Here is a 17490-nt window from a genome sequence, read left to right as displayed (position 1 = left end):
ACGGAGCGACAAATATAAGTGATCCCACCCCTGGCCGCTGGAAAAGCCCATAACACCGTTGCAGACCCCAAGGAGAGAGCGCATCTAGGTGGGCAACAACAGTAGGCCCCTGCAGCCTGAAGCCCCCCGTGACGGCCCCCACGGCAGAGGAGGGAATCCAAAGGGCCACTGTGGCTACGAAGAGGGGCCCAGGCCCAGTTAGCAACTACGGACAGGGTTCCTGGTCGGTGAAGTATAAACAGCTGCTCCCCCCACCGCAGCAGCTGAAACAAGTGAAAGGAGCAACTAAACTCTATCTCCATGCGGAGGCACAAATCAACATCATCAAGCAATATGAAAAAATACATTAAATCTCCAGAACAGAAAGAAAGTAACAAATACACAGAAAACAATCCCAAAGAAAATGAGATATATAACCTAAATGATGATGACTTCAAAACAGCCATCATTAAAATACTCACTGAGTTAAGAGAGAATTCTGACCGACAACTCAACGAGTTCAGGAGCTATGTCACAAAAGAGTTTGATACGATAAAGAAGAACCAAACAGAAATATTGGAAATGAAGAACACAATAGAGGAGATTAAGAAAAATCTAGATGCTCTGAACAGTAGGGCCGATAATATGGAGGAAAGAATTAGCAATTTGGAAGATGGCAATATAGAATTGTTGCAGGCAGAGGAGGAGAGAGAAGCAAGACTTAAAAGAAATGAAGAAACTCTCCGAGAATTATTAGACACAATTAGGAGATGCAACGTAAGGATTATAGGTATACCAGAGGGAGAAGAGAAGGAGAAAGGGGCAGAAAACCTATTCAAAGAAATAATGGCTGAGAACTTCCCAAATCTGGTGAGGGAGATGGATCTTCAGGTGACAGAAGCCAATAGATCTCCAAACTTTATCAATGCAAGAAGACCAACTCCACGGCATATAGTAGTGAAGCTAGCAAAAGTCAACGACAAGGAGAAAATATTAAGGACAGCCAGGCAAAAGAAACTAACCTACAAAGGAACCCCCATCAGGCTATCAGCAGATTTCTCAGCAGAAACTTTACAGGCTAGAAGAGAGTGGAATGATATATTCAAAAATCTGAAGGACAAAAACCTACAGCCGAGAATTCTCTACCCAGCGAAAATATCCTTCAAATACGATGGAGAAATAAAAACTTTCCCAGATAAACAAAAATTAAGGGAGTTCATTGCCACAAAACCTCCTCTTCAGGAAATCCTCAGGAAAACCCTCATTCCTGAAAAATCCAAAAAAGGAAAGGGGCTACAAAACCAAGAGCAGAGGAGATAAGTAGAAGGACAACAACAGAGAGTAGCAGCTCTACATCAGAACAGATTAAACCATGGGACGAGAAACAAAGGAAACTGAAGAAAACCGGAAAACAAGACACAAAATGGTAGTGGTAGGCCCCCACGTCTCAATAATCACTCTAAATGTAAATGGATTGAACTCCCCAATCAAAAGACACAGAGTGGCAGGATGGATCAAAGAACAAGATCCAACAATATGCTGCCTCCAGGAAACACACCTCAGCCCCAAAGACAAACACAGACTCAGAGTGAAGGGATGGAGAACAATACTCCAAGCTAATAATGAACAAAAGAAAGCAGGTGTCGCTATACTAATATCAGACAAGGTAGATTTCAAAGCAAAACAGATAAAGAAAGACAAAGAGGGACAGTATATAATGATAAAAGGGACTCTCCACCAAGAAGACATAACACTTATAAATATATACGCACCCAACACAGGAGCACCAAAATTTGTAAAGCAACTCTTAATAGAACTAAAAGAAGACATCAACAACAATACAATAATAGTAGGGGACCTCAACACACCATTAACACCAATGGACAGAACATCCAGACAGAAAATCAACAAGGAAATAATAGAATTAAATGAAAAATTAGACCAGATGGACTTAATAGATATATATAGAACACTTCATCCAAAAACAGCAGGTTACACATTCTTCTCAAGTGCACATGGAACATTCTCAAGGATTGACCATATTTTGGGAACCAAAGCAAACATCAATAAATACAAGAGAGTTGAAATAATATCAAGCATCTTTTCTGATCATAACGCTATTAAACTAGAAATCAACTACAAGAAAAAAGCAGAGAAAGGTGCAAAAATGTGGAGACTAAACAACACGCTTCTCAACAAACAATGGATCATTGAAGAAATTAAAGAAGAAATCAAATATTATCTGGAGACAAATGAAAATGAGAACACGACATACCAAATCATTTGGGATGCAGCAAAAGCAGTCCTAAGAGGGAAATTCATCGCAATACAGGCTCACCTCACTAAACAAGAAAAAGCTCACGTAAGCAACCTCAAACGACACCTAACAGAACTAGAAAAAGAAGAACAAACAAGGCCCAGAGTCAGTAGAAGGAGGGAAATAATAAAAATAAGAGCAGAAATAAACGATATTGAAACAAAAAAGACAATAGAAAGGATCAATGAAACAAAGAGTTGGTTCTTCGAAAGAATTAACAAAATTGACAAACCCCTAGCCAGACTCACCAAGAAAAGAAGAGAGAAATCGCAAATTAATAAAATCAGGAATGACAGAGGAGAAATCACAACAGATACCAATGAAATACAAGAGATCATAAGAGAATACTATGAAAAACTATATGCCAACAAATTGAACAACCTGGAAGAAATGGACAAATTCCTAGACTCCTACAATCTCCCCAAACTGAATCAGGAAGAAATGGAGAATCTGAATAGACCAATCACAAGTAAGGAAATAGAAACGGTAATCAAAAACCTCCCCAAAAATAAGAGTCCAGGACCAGACGGCTTCTCTGGAGAATTCTACCAAACATTCAAAGAAGACTTAATACCTATTCTCCTCAAACTGTTCCAGAAAATTGAGAAAGATGGAGAACTCCCTAACACATTCTATGAAGCCAACATCACTCTGATCCCCAAACCTGACAAGGACAACACAAAGAAGGAGAACTACAGGCCGATATCACTGATGAACATAGATGCAAAAATCCTCAACAAAATTTTGGCAAACCGATTACAGCAATACATCAAAAAGATTATACACCATGATCAAGTGGGATTTATACCAGGGACACAGGGATGGTTCAACATCCGCAAGTCAATCAACGTGATACACTACATCAACAAAATGAAAACCAAAAACCACATGATCATCTCAATAGATGCAGAGAAAGCATTCGACAAGATCCAACACCCATTTATGATAAAAACCCTCTGTAAAATGGGTATAGAAGGAAAGTACCTCAACATAATAAAGGCCATATATGATAGACCCACAGCCAACATCATACTCAATGGACAAAAGCTGAAAGCCATCCCTCTGAGGACAGGAACAAGACAAGGGTGCCCACTTTCACCACTCCTATTCAACATAGTTCTGGAGGTGCTGGCCAGAGCAATTCGGCAGGAAAAAGAAATAAAAGGAATCCAAATAGGTAACGAAGAAGTAAAACTCTCGTTGTTTGCAGACGACATGATCTTATACATAGAAAACCCCAAAGAATCCACAGAAAAACTATTAGAAATAATCAACAACTACAGCAAAGTAGCAGGGTATAAAATTAACGTGCATAAATCAGTAGCATTTCTATACACTAACAATAAACTAACAGAAAAAGAACTCAAGAACTCTATCCCATTCACAATCGCAACGAAAAGAATAAAATACCTTGGGATAAACTTAACCAAGGAAGTGAAGGATCTATACAATGAAAACTACAAGACTTTCTTGAAAGAAATAGGCGATGACATAAAGAGATGGAAAAACATTCCTTGCACATGGATTGGAAGAATAAACATAGTTAAAATGTCCATACTACCTAAAGCAATATACAGGTTCAATGCTATCCCAATCAGAATCCCAAGAACATTCTTCACAGAAATTGAACAAACAATCCTAAAATTCATATGGGGCAACAAAAGACCGCGAATTGCTAAAGCAATCCTGAGCAAGAAAAACAAAGCCGGTGGAATCACAATCCCCGATTTCAAAACATACTACAAAGCTACAGTGATCAAAACAGCATGGTACTGGTACAAAAACAGGTCCACAGATCAATGGAACAGAATTGAAAGCCCAGAGATAAAACCACACATCTATGGACAGCTAATCTTCGACAAAGGAGCAGAGGGCCTACAATGGAGAAAAGAAAGTCTCTTCAACAAATGGTGCTGGGAAAACTGGACAGCCACATGCAAAAGATTGAAAATTGACCATTCTTTTTCACCACACACCAAAATAAACTCAAAATGGATCAAAGACCTAAAGATTAGGCCTGAGACAATAAGTCTTTTGGAAGAGAATATAGGCAGTACACTCTTTGACATCAGTTTCAAAAGAATCTTTTCGGACACTGTAACTCCTCAGTTGAGGGAAACAATAGAAAGAATAAACAAATGGGACTTCATCAGACTAAAGAGCTTCTTCAAGGCAAGGGAAAACAGGATTGAAACAAAAAAACAGCTCACTAATTGGGAAAAAATATTTACAAGCCACTTATCCGACAAAGGGTTAATCTCCATAATATACAAAGAACTCACACTGCTTAACAACAAAAAAACAAACAACCCGATCAAAAAATGGGCAGAGGACATGAACAGACATTTCTCAAAAGAAGATATGAATATGGCCAATAGACACATGAAAAGATGTTCATCATCGCTAATCATCAGGGAAATGCAAATCAAAACTACACTAAGATATCACCTTACCCCCGTTAGATTGGCAAAAACATCCAAAACCAAGAACGACAAATGTTGGAGAGGTTGTGGAGAAAGAGGAACCCTCATACACTGTTGGTGGGAATGCAAACTGGTACAGCCACTATGGAAAACAGTATGGAGATTTCTCAAAAAGTTAAAAATAGAAATACCCTATGACCCAGCCATCCCATTACTGGGTATCTATCCTAAGAACCTGATATCAGATATCTCAAGAGTCCGTTGCACCCCTATGTTCATCGCAGCATTATTTACAATAGCCAAGACGTGGAACCAGCCTACATGCCCAGAAACTGATGATTGGATAAAGAAGATGTGGTATATATACACAATGGAATACTACTCAGCCATAAAAAAAGACGAAATTGGCCCATTCACAACAATGTGGATGGACCTCGAGGGCATTATGTTAAGCGAAATAAGTCAGTCAGAGAAAGACGAACTCTATATGACTCCACTCATAGGTGGAAATTAGCATATTGATAAGGAGATCTGATCGGTGGTTACCAGGGAAAAGGGGGGGTGGGGGGAGGGTACGGAGGGGGAAGTGGTGTACCCACAACATGACTAACAAAAATGTACAACTGAAATCTCACAAGGTTGTAATCTATCATAACATTAATAAAAAAAAAAAAAAATCAATAAGATTTCAAATGCCTCAACAGAATGTTTACAAAGGGCCTCAATAAACAGTTCACAAAAGAAGAAATTTCAATGTCCAACACAAGTATAAAAAAGAAATTCAAATTAAAGGCCACAAAATTGATTAAATTTTCATAAATTGTTTCATGCTGGTGCAGAGGAGTAAGATAGTAATAGGAGCTACCATTTTTTGTGCATTTACTTATATCAGCACTCAACCAAGCCTTGAAGCTTAAGTAACTTACAAGCAGTGAATTTGACTCAAAATCCTACACTCTAAACCATTTATTAGTTGGGTCAGAAAATACGAACATTAAGTCTCTGGAAAAATATTGTCAAATTGCTTTCCAGGGAGTTTAAATCAAAATAAACCCTCTCACCAACTGCTTAGAGCCTACCTTCTGGGAATTTACCTCTCATTCAAGGAAATAATCAGAATGCAAATAAAGATAAACACAAAAGTGTGCAGAAGTGAAACACATAGATTAGAGAAATAGTGAAACAAACTACATTACATCCTATTTTGCTGTTCTTAAAAAATGGCTCTTTTGAAGAATTTTTAATGACCTAGCAAAATACTTATGATACAATATTTTAAGCCAACAAAACACCCCAGCCAGATAACCATTTAGTGAAGCCACAAACCCAGACATGGAGCTGCCAGGTAACTTTTTTTGTGTCCCACTCTTAAATACATACAAGAGAAAACTTAAAAAAAAGATACTCCCAAATTCTATTATTAATATCATTAGTATCCATGAAACGAGAATAAGATGAGAACAAAACAGAGTTTTTGAAAATTAAAGTAATACGGTCTGACAAACTAAAAACTTAATAAAAGGTAAGAAGATAAAGTTGATGAAATACCTCAGAAAGCAGAATGAAAAGATACAAAGGTGGAATGTAAGAAAAAGAAGAAAGTTAGAGATTCTATCCAGGAAATCCAATATTCAAAGAATAGTGTGCTCTAAAAGTAGGGGGCAGGGGGTGGGGAACAGGGAAATTAGAGGAAGGAGAGGAAATTGTCGAAAGGGAAAAAAAAAAAAAAATTTAGGAAAACTTCCCAGACATGAAGGATAAGAATTTTCAGGTGGAAAGGGCCTCCAAATGCCAGCTTGATGGATGAAACTTCACCCACACCAACAGCATCATCAGACACTAGGAATAAAGAGGAACAAGCTTCCAGACAGAAGAAAGTAGGTTTCACAAAAAGGATCAAGCGTAAGAATGGCAGCTAACTCCTCAACATCAGCCCTAAAAGCTGAACGGTAACTGAGCAATGTCTTACAAATTCTGAGGGAAAGTCATTTCCAAACTAGAGTTCAGCACTGTCAATTGTTTATGATGGAAATACGAAGACTTCTTCCGATATGTCGGGTTGCAACTTTGCCTCCCATTCACCCTGTCTCGGGAAGCTACTGAAGGATGTGTTCCAACAAAAAGAAAGAATAAACTCAGAGAAAGGAAAGCAAGGGGTCAAGGAGGTAGAGTGGGGTTAAAGAGAGCCAAATTCACATTTTCCATGGTGGAGAGTCCGTAGATGGAATGAAAACCAAAAACTAGGAAGTAGCAGTGTAAGCATATCATTTAGACTTATTGAGTTAAGTATGAAAACAATCAACTAAAGGAGTAAAAATCAGTTGCCTCTGGGAATGGGAAATTGGAGGTGGAGGTCAATGTTTTTTATGACAGGCCTTGGAGAGCTATTTGACTCTATAAACCATGTACGTGTGGAACTTTGATAAAAACAAAAATTAAATTTAAAAATTAAGGTACATAATATCATTGCTCATTGAAGGAAGCCATATTAATATGATTTGAATATGTTGCTTTCTGATGATCTAACTTTAAATAGAAATAGCACTCAGAGAACCTAGGAATAGCTGACATATATCCTTGATACAGTCTCTCACAAATATCAGGTGTCTCAAAGGAGCCTTTGGCAAGCGATGGGTTGCAGTCAATGGATGCGTGAAACTCTGGAAGTGCCTGAAGAGCTGGTATTCTGTGATGTGGATGGAAGGGCTTCCAGTGAGCCTGGAAGCCAGCTATATAAGGCAGAAGTGTCCTTCTCTTGTGCCACATCAAGAATCGCTGTGTCCTCGGACAGATTTTGGGTCAGCATGCTTGTACAGGTGGGATGTAGGAGGAAGGGTACATGCCAGAGTGCTCTGGAACATTTTCAGAGCCATCTAGTAGCCCAGAATCTTGCTGCAGTAACACAGAAGACATTATTTCGGCCTGAAGAGCTCTAACCTGAAGGCTGCAACCCAGTGGAGCTCTCAAGATGTCAGCCACAAAAGCATTCCCAAGTATCTGAGTATCATCCCGTTGAAAAGAGTCATTTTACAGCTACTTTAACCTTAAAACAGGTCTACTGAAGACAACACTCTTACTATCAATAGTTGGTGCTAAGTTGCTGCTTCCTTTTCTACTAAGCAATAGGGTCAGCTGCCTCTGAAGTTAGCACCCAGGTGAGAGAGAACATTCCAGGCCATTAGCTGAGAGGTCAGAGTTTATTCAGTTCATAGAATAACTGTTACTTAATTTAACTATAGATTAAAATAATGCGGAGCCTACAGCAAAGACTTATTTTATACTCTTTAGGACTAAAGGTTCTTTCCCCTGATTTAAGCAGTAATATTATACTACAGGTTTTGAGAAAGAATGATTAATATTCCAGGATTTGGGGACAATTTAGGTACTGTTTATGAAGCCAAGAACTGAAAGTCTGGTTATGTTTCAAAGATCCACATTATCCTTAACTACTCAATGGCGAAATAAAACAGGATGTAAGGTATTGTGGACCCATTACTCTTGAAAACTGCTTAATCTTCTCCTAAGATTTTAGGTTGAGTCCAAAAGCTTGTTGAGTAAAAAACTCAAGATCCTTGGCAGAAATAGCAGATTTCATCAGTGCCGCCTTTTAAAGATGGGTCAGATGAGCTTTTAAATCCATCTTAGGAATTTGTGTTTATAGCCTGTCTTCTGTAAGAAATTCGCCAATTAGTCTTTCGTCTACCCTATGAAGTGAGCAAAGACGATAACTACAAGTTTAATGGAAAGAGGAGCAGGCATGAGTAAGCCATTTTATTCGTCAAGCAGAAGCGTGCTATCGTCAAACAGATGCCAAACCAGCAGCCACAAGGTCCAGGTCCTCTCTTTGCTGCTTTATTTTGTAATGTTAGGCAAGCCACTCACTTCCCTCAGTTTTAAAGTGGGATGTAATGAGGCCAAGACGCGATCACGCGCCATCAAAGTAACTTACGAAGTAGAAAGTACTAGGCAAACGTTTACAAACGAACAAATGAAACGTCAGGAACTGACAAGGGAGATTGCACAGGGTTAGTCTTAAGAATTCTGGCTCTTATTAATACTACGGCTAGGGTTAGACTTAAGGGGGGGATTTCCAAATATTTTGGCCTTGTGTCATCTTATTGTTGATTTTTAAAATTTCATGCTTATGTTCTATTTTAAAAAGTTTTTTCTTTTTTTTTTTTGGTATATATATAATACACCAAATTTCCCACCAGTTGGTATACTTGTAATAGAGGAGCCCTTGGATTTGAACGTCTCGAGACTAGAATTCTGACAGTTGACTATCCAGGCAACCTAAGCACTCAGTAGTATATGCTCATAGTAAGCACTCAACAAACACGTGTCCAACGACCCCAGCTCGTGATGAAGTTCAGCCTGGAGGGTGTGTCAGGCCAACTCAGCACCTTGACACGAGAACTCTACTGAACCACACTCTGATGTCCAAATGGTACGCGTTCCAAGAACCGCGGCTGGCTTTGGCAAAAGACACAACTTCAGTTCCACTTGCCAACATTTTTATGCTTTCTTTGTTTTTCAAATTTTTCAACAGACCGCGGCAATTACTCAGTGAATTTGTTTGCTAGAACAATTTGCCCCAGTTCCACAGAAGAGGCTACTGCGGCCTCTTTTTGGTTCGAATCAACAACTTCTGTTCTTTATGTTCTGTCACCAGACGGCAAAGTAGCACAATCCCCCTGTTTTCCTTAGACAGTCTATTCTGTGTAATTATCTTTTAGACACAACAGGAAGCATGGGACTTGTTGTCAGCTCTGAGCTTCTGGGAAGTTCTCAAAACTCAAGAGGTGGTTCATTTCTGCTAAATGTTAAGATGCTTTTTCAAAACTCTTTCTTGGAAATGTGTAGCGACATCTTCTTAATTGAAAGTGGAAGTCTAGATTTAGGACAGATATAGTCATAAAGAGAGCAGTTAAATATGGATATTTCAGATTTATTAGGTTTTATGTTTATGGAGCCCTTTTTATGTTATTTGGAGGGGCAATTCTGATTATAAAAGAAACACAAGTCCATTGGAGGAACAACAGACAGAAAGAAAGAATAAAAATGCAGGAAAAAGACATTTCCTTAAATTTTACCACATGGTAGCAAGTTTAAACATTTTGGTATGTTTTTGTCCATTTTTTTCTATGTGTATTTTTATATAGTGATTACATTGTGATACAAATTTGAAGGTACTTTTTGTCATTTAACAGCTGAGAATATTTATTGCCCCATGCTATTACAAATCTTTTTGTTTGGTTGGGTTTTTTTGTTCTTTCCTTTGGTGAGAAGATTGGTCCTGACTTAACATCTGTTGCCAATCTTCCTCCTTTTGCTTGAGGAAGATTGTCCCTGAGCTGACATCTGTGCCAATCTTCCTCTATTTTTCATGTGGGATGTTGCCACAGCACGGCTTGATGAGCAGTGCACAGGTCCATGCCTGGGATCCAGACCCACAAACCCTGGGCCGCTGAAGCGGAGCATGTGAACTTAACCACTATGCCACTGGGCCAGCCCCTAAAAATCTTTTGAAATCTATTTTTAGAAAACATTTTCTGATAACAAAAGAAATAAAAATTTTCAAAAATTTTAAAAGTTTAAAATTTTTATAAAAGTATATAAGGAATAATTTTATATCAAAGTATTATAAGGAAAATAAAATTTCTCCATAATCCTACAACTCAAGGGTAATTATCATTAATACTTCGGCATATTTCGTTTCTTTTTCTTTAAATGCATTTTCTTTTACATCGCTGAAATCATACTTGTTTCATATCCTGTTTTTCTTCACTCGTGTATCTTAAGCAGTTTCCCACATGATTAAAAACTTTCTGTAAAAATTATTTCTAACGTCTGCCTACGTTACATCACACTGCTCCACCAGAATTTGCTTAGCCATTCCTTGACTCAGTCAGGGCTTTTTCCAGCAGTTTAACTCTGTCCTGAAATGATCCAGGAGTCTTGAATTTCACATTAATTTTCAATAAATAATGAAATAGCTTGAGAAATTCACATCAATAATCGAAGAAAGAAAAAAATGGGTCATTAGAGATACACAGTCAAGGTGGACTCATTCTTAACCATTGGCGCTGTGCCAGGCTCTAAATTTATGCTGCAGGCACATTTTCCAAAAGAGGATTGAGACGGTTTATGGACACTCAGAAATTAGGACAAAGTAAAAAGTGCTAACGGCAGGCCACAAATTTGATTCTGAGCAGCCAGCAGCCAAAGCAAATTAATTTTAAGATTCACAGTTTCCTTCCGACGAAAACCAAATTCGGCTCGGAAGGGCAGCATTACCTGGTATGGAGACCTCAGAGAAATCTTTACACAAGGAGCAAGACAAGGGCAGGGCATTGTGGAGTACGCACGAGTCTAGAAGAAGGGAGGTCTGGATTCAGCTTATGGTTTTGCCGCTGACGAGCAGTGCAAACTGCCTAAGTCACTTAATCACTCCACCATTTAATGGTCATTTTTAAGTACCCACTATGTGCCCCTAGAACCACAAAAGCAAATAAGAAGTTAGCGTCCTTAAGGGGCACAGATCCTGATGGAGAAGACAGGCATGGAAGCTGTTTGATTGAATACACGGTAGCAAAGTTGTAGCAGGGATAGGAACAAGGATGCGAATGGCCCCTCCGACATCCTGTGACTTTTAGGTTACCCCAGACACCAAATACCACCTCCTGCAAAATCCCATCGTGTTTGTCAAAATCAATATCCTGAATGAAGAAATATTAAAATTTTAATAGGACTGAATTGACTGACTATCAGTGAATCGACCACAACTGGGAATGGTAACTGCTTTACGTAGAAAACTGAGGACGCACGCAGGCACGCGATAGAAACATCTGTCTACTCTCGCTTGCTTTTGTCATCGCAATGTGGGTTGTTTTACAAAATCCACTCCATCAAAGAGTTGTCTTTTTAAATTGTATGCTTTATCGGAAAACCGACTCTCTCTCTCTTTCTTTCCTCTCCTATGTCTACTCATGTTCTCCTGAAAAACAGTCCAGCTGAGCTCTCCTTCCAGAACCTCCACCTTCACGCCCCTATCTTCCATGTTATTACTGCAAGTCTCCGTTTGCTGTTTCACCCTCAAGTTTAAAATATTCACATTTCTTTGGCACTTACTTTTCTTTGGTTTCTCGTATCCAGTCAATCAAGCTCTGCAACTTTTTTTCTGAAGAGCCCGTTCTGATTTTCCACTCCCCTCTGTCCTCACTGACAGTTCCCTGCCTCCGCTGGGGTGAGCCCTCATTTGGGATCCTCTGGTATCTTCCTCACGTCCTTCTCTGCTTCTATTTCCTGCACCCCCTTCTAATTATCCCAGGAATCTTTACATCGTTAGCATCTACGGTGATTTAATTCTTAGAATTCCTTTAATAACTCTGCCATTTTCCAGAGCAAATGACTCATCTGGTCTTAATGGAAAACTACCAAGACTCTAATCAGGATTTTCCATCCAAGGAGGTTTTATTTCACACACTCTCTCTTTTCACACAATCTTCGTCTCTCAGGCCTGAGACCCCTCATGGGTCGCTACGATTTCCTCTCCTCTTTTAAGACTCAGAATCCCAATTATCCAGGGATCCCTCAATATTTCACTTTGCATTTTCTTAACACCATACTCCAGGTATGTAAGCCTTTATTTGTTTCTCATATACACATTTATTTGCTTTGCTCTCCCACTAAGTTGTGTGTCCTGAGGATCGGGACCTAGGGACCACGTCTGTGGTATACACTAATGGGGGTGGCAGACATTCCCCAGGTGACAATTTCTGTGCTTTCCTCTCCCTCCTCTGGCTCTGGCTAAGTCGTCTGAATACAAGTGGTCATCTTTTAGGATCTTGTTTTTCTGATCACAGGATTGGCTAAGGGGTAGGCTTGTAAAACAGCCTGAGCCAATCACAAGAGTCCACTCCTTAGACTACAGTGACTGGTCCACTGAGGGACATGTGACCCAAATGGGGCCAGAATCCAGTCTCAAGAGTTGTGAGAGAAAAGCCATTTTTCCCCTTCGTGTATAGGAGCTGTAAGAATGACAGCCTGGACCTGCCGGGCATGACATCTCCCACCAGAGAAAAATGCTCTGGGAGGATGACCGAGAAGCAGACAGAGAGTTCTTTGTTCATTTTTCTTCTTGCCACCTCAAGATTTAATTATTCAACTATTTATTCAAGTCTGATCGCTACCCCAGTATCCTTCCAATAAACCTCCTCCCCTTTTGTTTCATCTGGTTTGAGTTGGGTTTCTGCCATTTACAACCAAGAGGGTCCTGATTCATATAATATTTAAAAAATATATATATAATTTTTTTTTGGTGAGGAAGATTGGCCCTGACTTCTCATCTGTTGCCAATCTTCGTCTTTTTGCTTGAGGAAGATTTGTCACTGAGCTAACACCTGTGCCCATCTTCCTCTATTTTGTATGTGGGATGCTGCCACAACATGGCTTGATGAGCAGTATGTAGGTCCTCGCCCAGGATCCAAACCCACAAACCCGGGGCTGCCGAAGTGGAGCATGCGAACCTAACCACTATGCCACTGGGCCGGCCCTAAGCTATATTTTGAAATCCTTGTAGCAAAGACCTGTAAAATGATAATCCCTATATATGGCATGCCATATATATCATATTATCATATCTGGCCACTCATCTTAGCCCAAAAAAAGATACAGAAGAAAAATTTTGTTGCCAAAACTCAAAACAGTGATTTCTTTATCTTACATGACAAATGCGTACAGAATGCTTATTTTGAGCAAGGCATGGTGCTAAAAATTTTGCTCGTTTGCTCCTCCCAACAATCCTCTGAGCTAGGTCCTATTATTATCTCCGATGAGGAAACCAAAGCCCAGAGAGGTGGAGTAATTTGCCCCGGGTCACAGAGTGAGTGGGTAGTGAAACTGGAAGGAATTCTTCAACTTTATCAGGCATCAGAACGACTGGGGTGTGTGTTAAAAATGCAGATTCCTGGGACCTATTAATTCAGAAACAGACCAAGAAAAGGTAAGATTACTCTTTAGATTTTTTTTACATTTGCCAAATATTCTTATCTCTCATCTGCAGCCTTTAGTGATTTTAAATTTGGTTGGGAGTACGTTTCATCTTTGATTTTGTAATAGAATGAGATTCTGCCACATGTGGATCTGATATTTAAATTACACTGACCTTGCTTCAATAAATAATACCAAATATATACCCTTCAGGCATTCACGAGAGATCTTAATCTGGAACTGACTGCCACCCAGCTCATTGCAAAGGAATTGTGGAAACAGACATTTGAGAAAGACTTGACCAAGGAACACGCTTACGATTTAATCCTTTGGCTTTTCTTATTCTGTCACTCAAACAAAATAAATCCACCGCAAATCCGTGCTTGGACTTTGTTAGTTTGGTTCTCTGTGGAAATGCCTTGAGCATCTCTCCCCATTAACTAGCTCCCATTTGAAGCTCAGCTGACAGCAGTCTGGACACGGCCCCCACCAGGCTTCTGAAGCCGCTGACACTGAGGTCACCTGCAGCCACCTGGAGACCGTATGATTATCAGATTCAGGAGGCGTTCAGAGCCAGTCCAGCTCAGTCTAAATCCTGCTTCTGTCATCTCCTGGCTCCAGGACCTTGCTGAACCCCTCTATGCTACTTATTGTTCTTATCTATAAAATGGGGATCAGTAGGGTACCAACATCCCGGGGTAACTGTGTGGAATGAGTGAGGTGACGCTCATCAGCTGATTAGAACAGCGCACACAGTAGGTGTTCAACAAATGCTATTCGCCAGAGTATAAGCTCCATCAAGGGCAGGCTCAATGTTTGGCTCATGACCGTGTCCTCCGTGCCTGACATACAGTAGGTACTCAGATATAAATGGAACGAACCATTAACTCCCAATCCAATAGCATTTCAGGTCCTTTCTCATTGGACCCAACTGTGACACATGATCCCTCATAGAGTGACCTCATGCCAGGCAGTGTTCTAAGCACTTTACAAATATTAACTCATTTAACCCTATAACAATCCTATGAGACAGGTACAATTATTGGGTGCATCTAATACTTGATGAAAATGAGGAACAGAGATATTTAGTAATTTGCCCAAGCTTACGCAGCCAGCAAGAGCAGAGCTAGGACTGAAACCCAGGCAGTCTGGTTTCACAGTCTATCCTTTAACCTGTGTTTGCCGCTAGTCATTTCTTCCTTGTTGAAACTCTCTTCCATTGGCTTCCATGGAAACATCCCCTTTTAAGCTCTCGGACTCCCCTCCACAGGTTCTCTTCTTTCTGCTCATCACTGAAGCAGAGAAGACATTTCCCAGAGCTCTGTCAAGGTCAAGGCCTTTATTTACTTTACTTGCTCCCGAGTCGATGGCTTCTATTTCCATCCTACTCTGATGATTCTCAAATCCATACCTCTGTTCCAGACACCCTTCCTAAGGCTCAAACTTCTGTGTCCACTTGCTCACTGGACCACACTCACATGCAACATATGCAAAATAATAAAGGTACTATTTTGCCCATCAAAGATGCCTTTTTTCCATTTAATTCTCTCTCTTAGGAAATCGTACCACCACGCACCCATCACTGAAGCCAGCAATCTAAGACGCATCCATAACTCAGCTCCCTCCTTTGCCCTCCATGTGCATCAGCACCCATGTCTATTGAGGGTGCCTTCCAACCATCGCTGAATTCTCACAAGAATGTCCTTGATTTTAATTCCCTTCCCCTGACGATAGCTTCCTAACTGGCTGTCTGGCCTCTAATCTGTGCAGCTTCAATCCATCTCCCTCATTGTTACCAGAGTTACTGAAAGAAGAAACTCATGACATCACCTTTCTCTTCATGGAAGATTCAAACTCTTCCATGATGCCCTTTTCCTGGAGAGGAATACCTGAATTCCTTGATGTGATATGCAAAGGCTTTCACTATCTGCTCCTCTCCCGCCTCTGGTTTCATCACCGTCCCCTCTCTCATGGGAAAACCACCTGCTCTAGCAATCCGCAGCTCCTTGCAGGTCCTCTGGAGAGTTCTGTGCTCTCACAAAGCTGTGCTTTTTCAGAATCTCTCTCTGAAGTGCCCTTTCCCAGCTGTCTCCCTGATCACTCTTCCTAATCCTTCAAAAATCACATCTTCAGAAAAGTATCAAACAAATGCGCAACAAAAAAGAGGCAATCACTTCGATTTTAGCTCCCCTTTCACCATCATGCACTTGCCCGGGCACAATTATTTGTTCCATTGTATAAACTACTTATGTGTCTTTTACTCTACTAATCATAATGAATACATATTTATTTAAATATATTATAAACTCATTTAAAAAATAAATTTACTTTAAATAAAGTCATCTTTTTTGTTCAAATTTATTGCAGTTTTTATGTTAAATCAAGGAATCAAGGGAAAAACCCACAATCTTATCCCCAAATCAAACTAATATTTTATTTGTCCACCTTATATTTTGACCTTTATCCGTGTGCAGATCCTGTTTCCTATATTGATTGGCAGATGCTCCCTAGAATTTTATATTCCACCTCTTCTGTTGACAAGGTCACCCTCGTTTTTCTAGTTTGCTTCCATTTCTCTGGTTTCTGACTTACCTCCTCTCCCTCTTGTCCTTTCCACTAGGAAACCAGTGACGACAGTTTGGTGTGTTATCTTTCCACACCTTTCTCCTGTTTAAACAGTTATATCTGGGGAGGGGGAAGGGGGTGCTGTCATTTTTGTTTTACAAAAATGAGAATACATAACACATGTGTCTTTTCCTCTTGCTTTTCTCATTCAACAATGCATAGAAGTCTCTTCATGCTAATAAACATAGCTCTACCCCGTTCTTTCAGCTGCCTCATATCACAAGTGATGGAGATGCCACCATTTGCTCTGCCATTCCTGCACTGAAGGGCATTTGGGTCCTTTCTGCTTCTCTCCTGCCACACGCAGGGCTGTACCAAGCAGCCTCAAACATACACAGCCTTGTACACTAGTGCTTTTGTTTCTAGGGGGTTTAGCCCCTCAGATGGGAACTGTTTCTAGAAGGTAGGTTGGAGCATGATTTATAAATAAATAAAAGCACACAGCATAGCGCCATACATTCAGGGAAGTTCACTAAAGGATGATAATGAGAAGGATATTTGGCTATGCGGTTACCTAGCAGCCTGTTGATGGGAAAAGATATGTTTCCCAGCAACTAGCAAGTATATATCTTCAAATGAGAATTCGTAAGGAAACTACAAAAGACAGAACCTGGCCCATAGCAACTGAGAACCGTTGCCGCAAAGCCTGTTTTCTGTTGTATTTGCTAGTCCATTTTAGACACGTAGAGAACCAGGGCTACCTGAAGCCTTCTCCGTGGACACTGAGTCCCTGACCTGCGCAGCTAATCAAACTGCAATACGCTTTCAAGAAACCCCAGCTTTGATACATCTCACCAGTTGCATTGTCTTGAAGCCGGTGACTTGAGAGTTACGAAGGTGTCTATTTAAGGCAGTGTGTGTGACAGAGCATTATCTTAGGAGTCAGAACAGTAATCCTTGGCTCTGCCAACTTGTCAGCCTCGTGGCGCTTTGAGCAAGCCTCAAAATCCCCATATAAAAAATAAAGCTAATAATACTCACGCTGCCTCCTTTGCAGTATTGTAGTGGGGAACAAACGGAATTATGTAAATGAAAGCGCTCTGAGAGAGCTATACACATATTAGCATTGTTCACATTACTCTGACTTTTCAGTAGACAATGTACCGTGTATGGCGGCACCTTTCCTGTTCTTTGTATCGCCAGGAAAGAACATAT

At 40.1% G+C, this 17490-nt stretch overlaps 1 long non-coding RNA gene across 1 annotated transcript in view; it reads right to left on the bottom strand.

The window, feature by feature from the left end:
* Nucleotides 1–17490, bottom strand: part of LOC111771299 (uncharacterized) — a 54339-nt gene that overhangs the window by 36186 nt on the left and 663 nt on the right. The window lies entirely within an intron of this gene.

The sequence above is a fragment of the Equus caballus genome, chromosome 30, assembly GCF_041296265.1.
Source record: "Equus caballus isolate H_3958 breed thoroughbred chromosome 30, TB-T2T, whole genome shotgun sequence".
Taxonomy (NCBI): Eukaryota; Metazoa; Chordata; class Mammalia; order Perissodactyla; family Equidae; genus Equus; species Equus caballus.
Note: the sequence above shows the minus strand (reverse complement) of the source record. Positions and strands in the feature narration are given on the sequence as shown.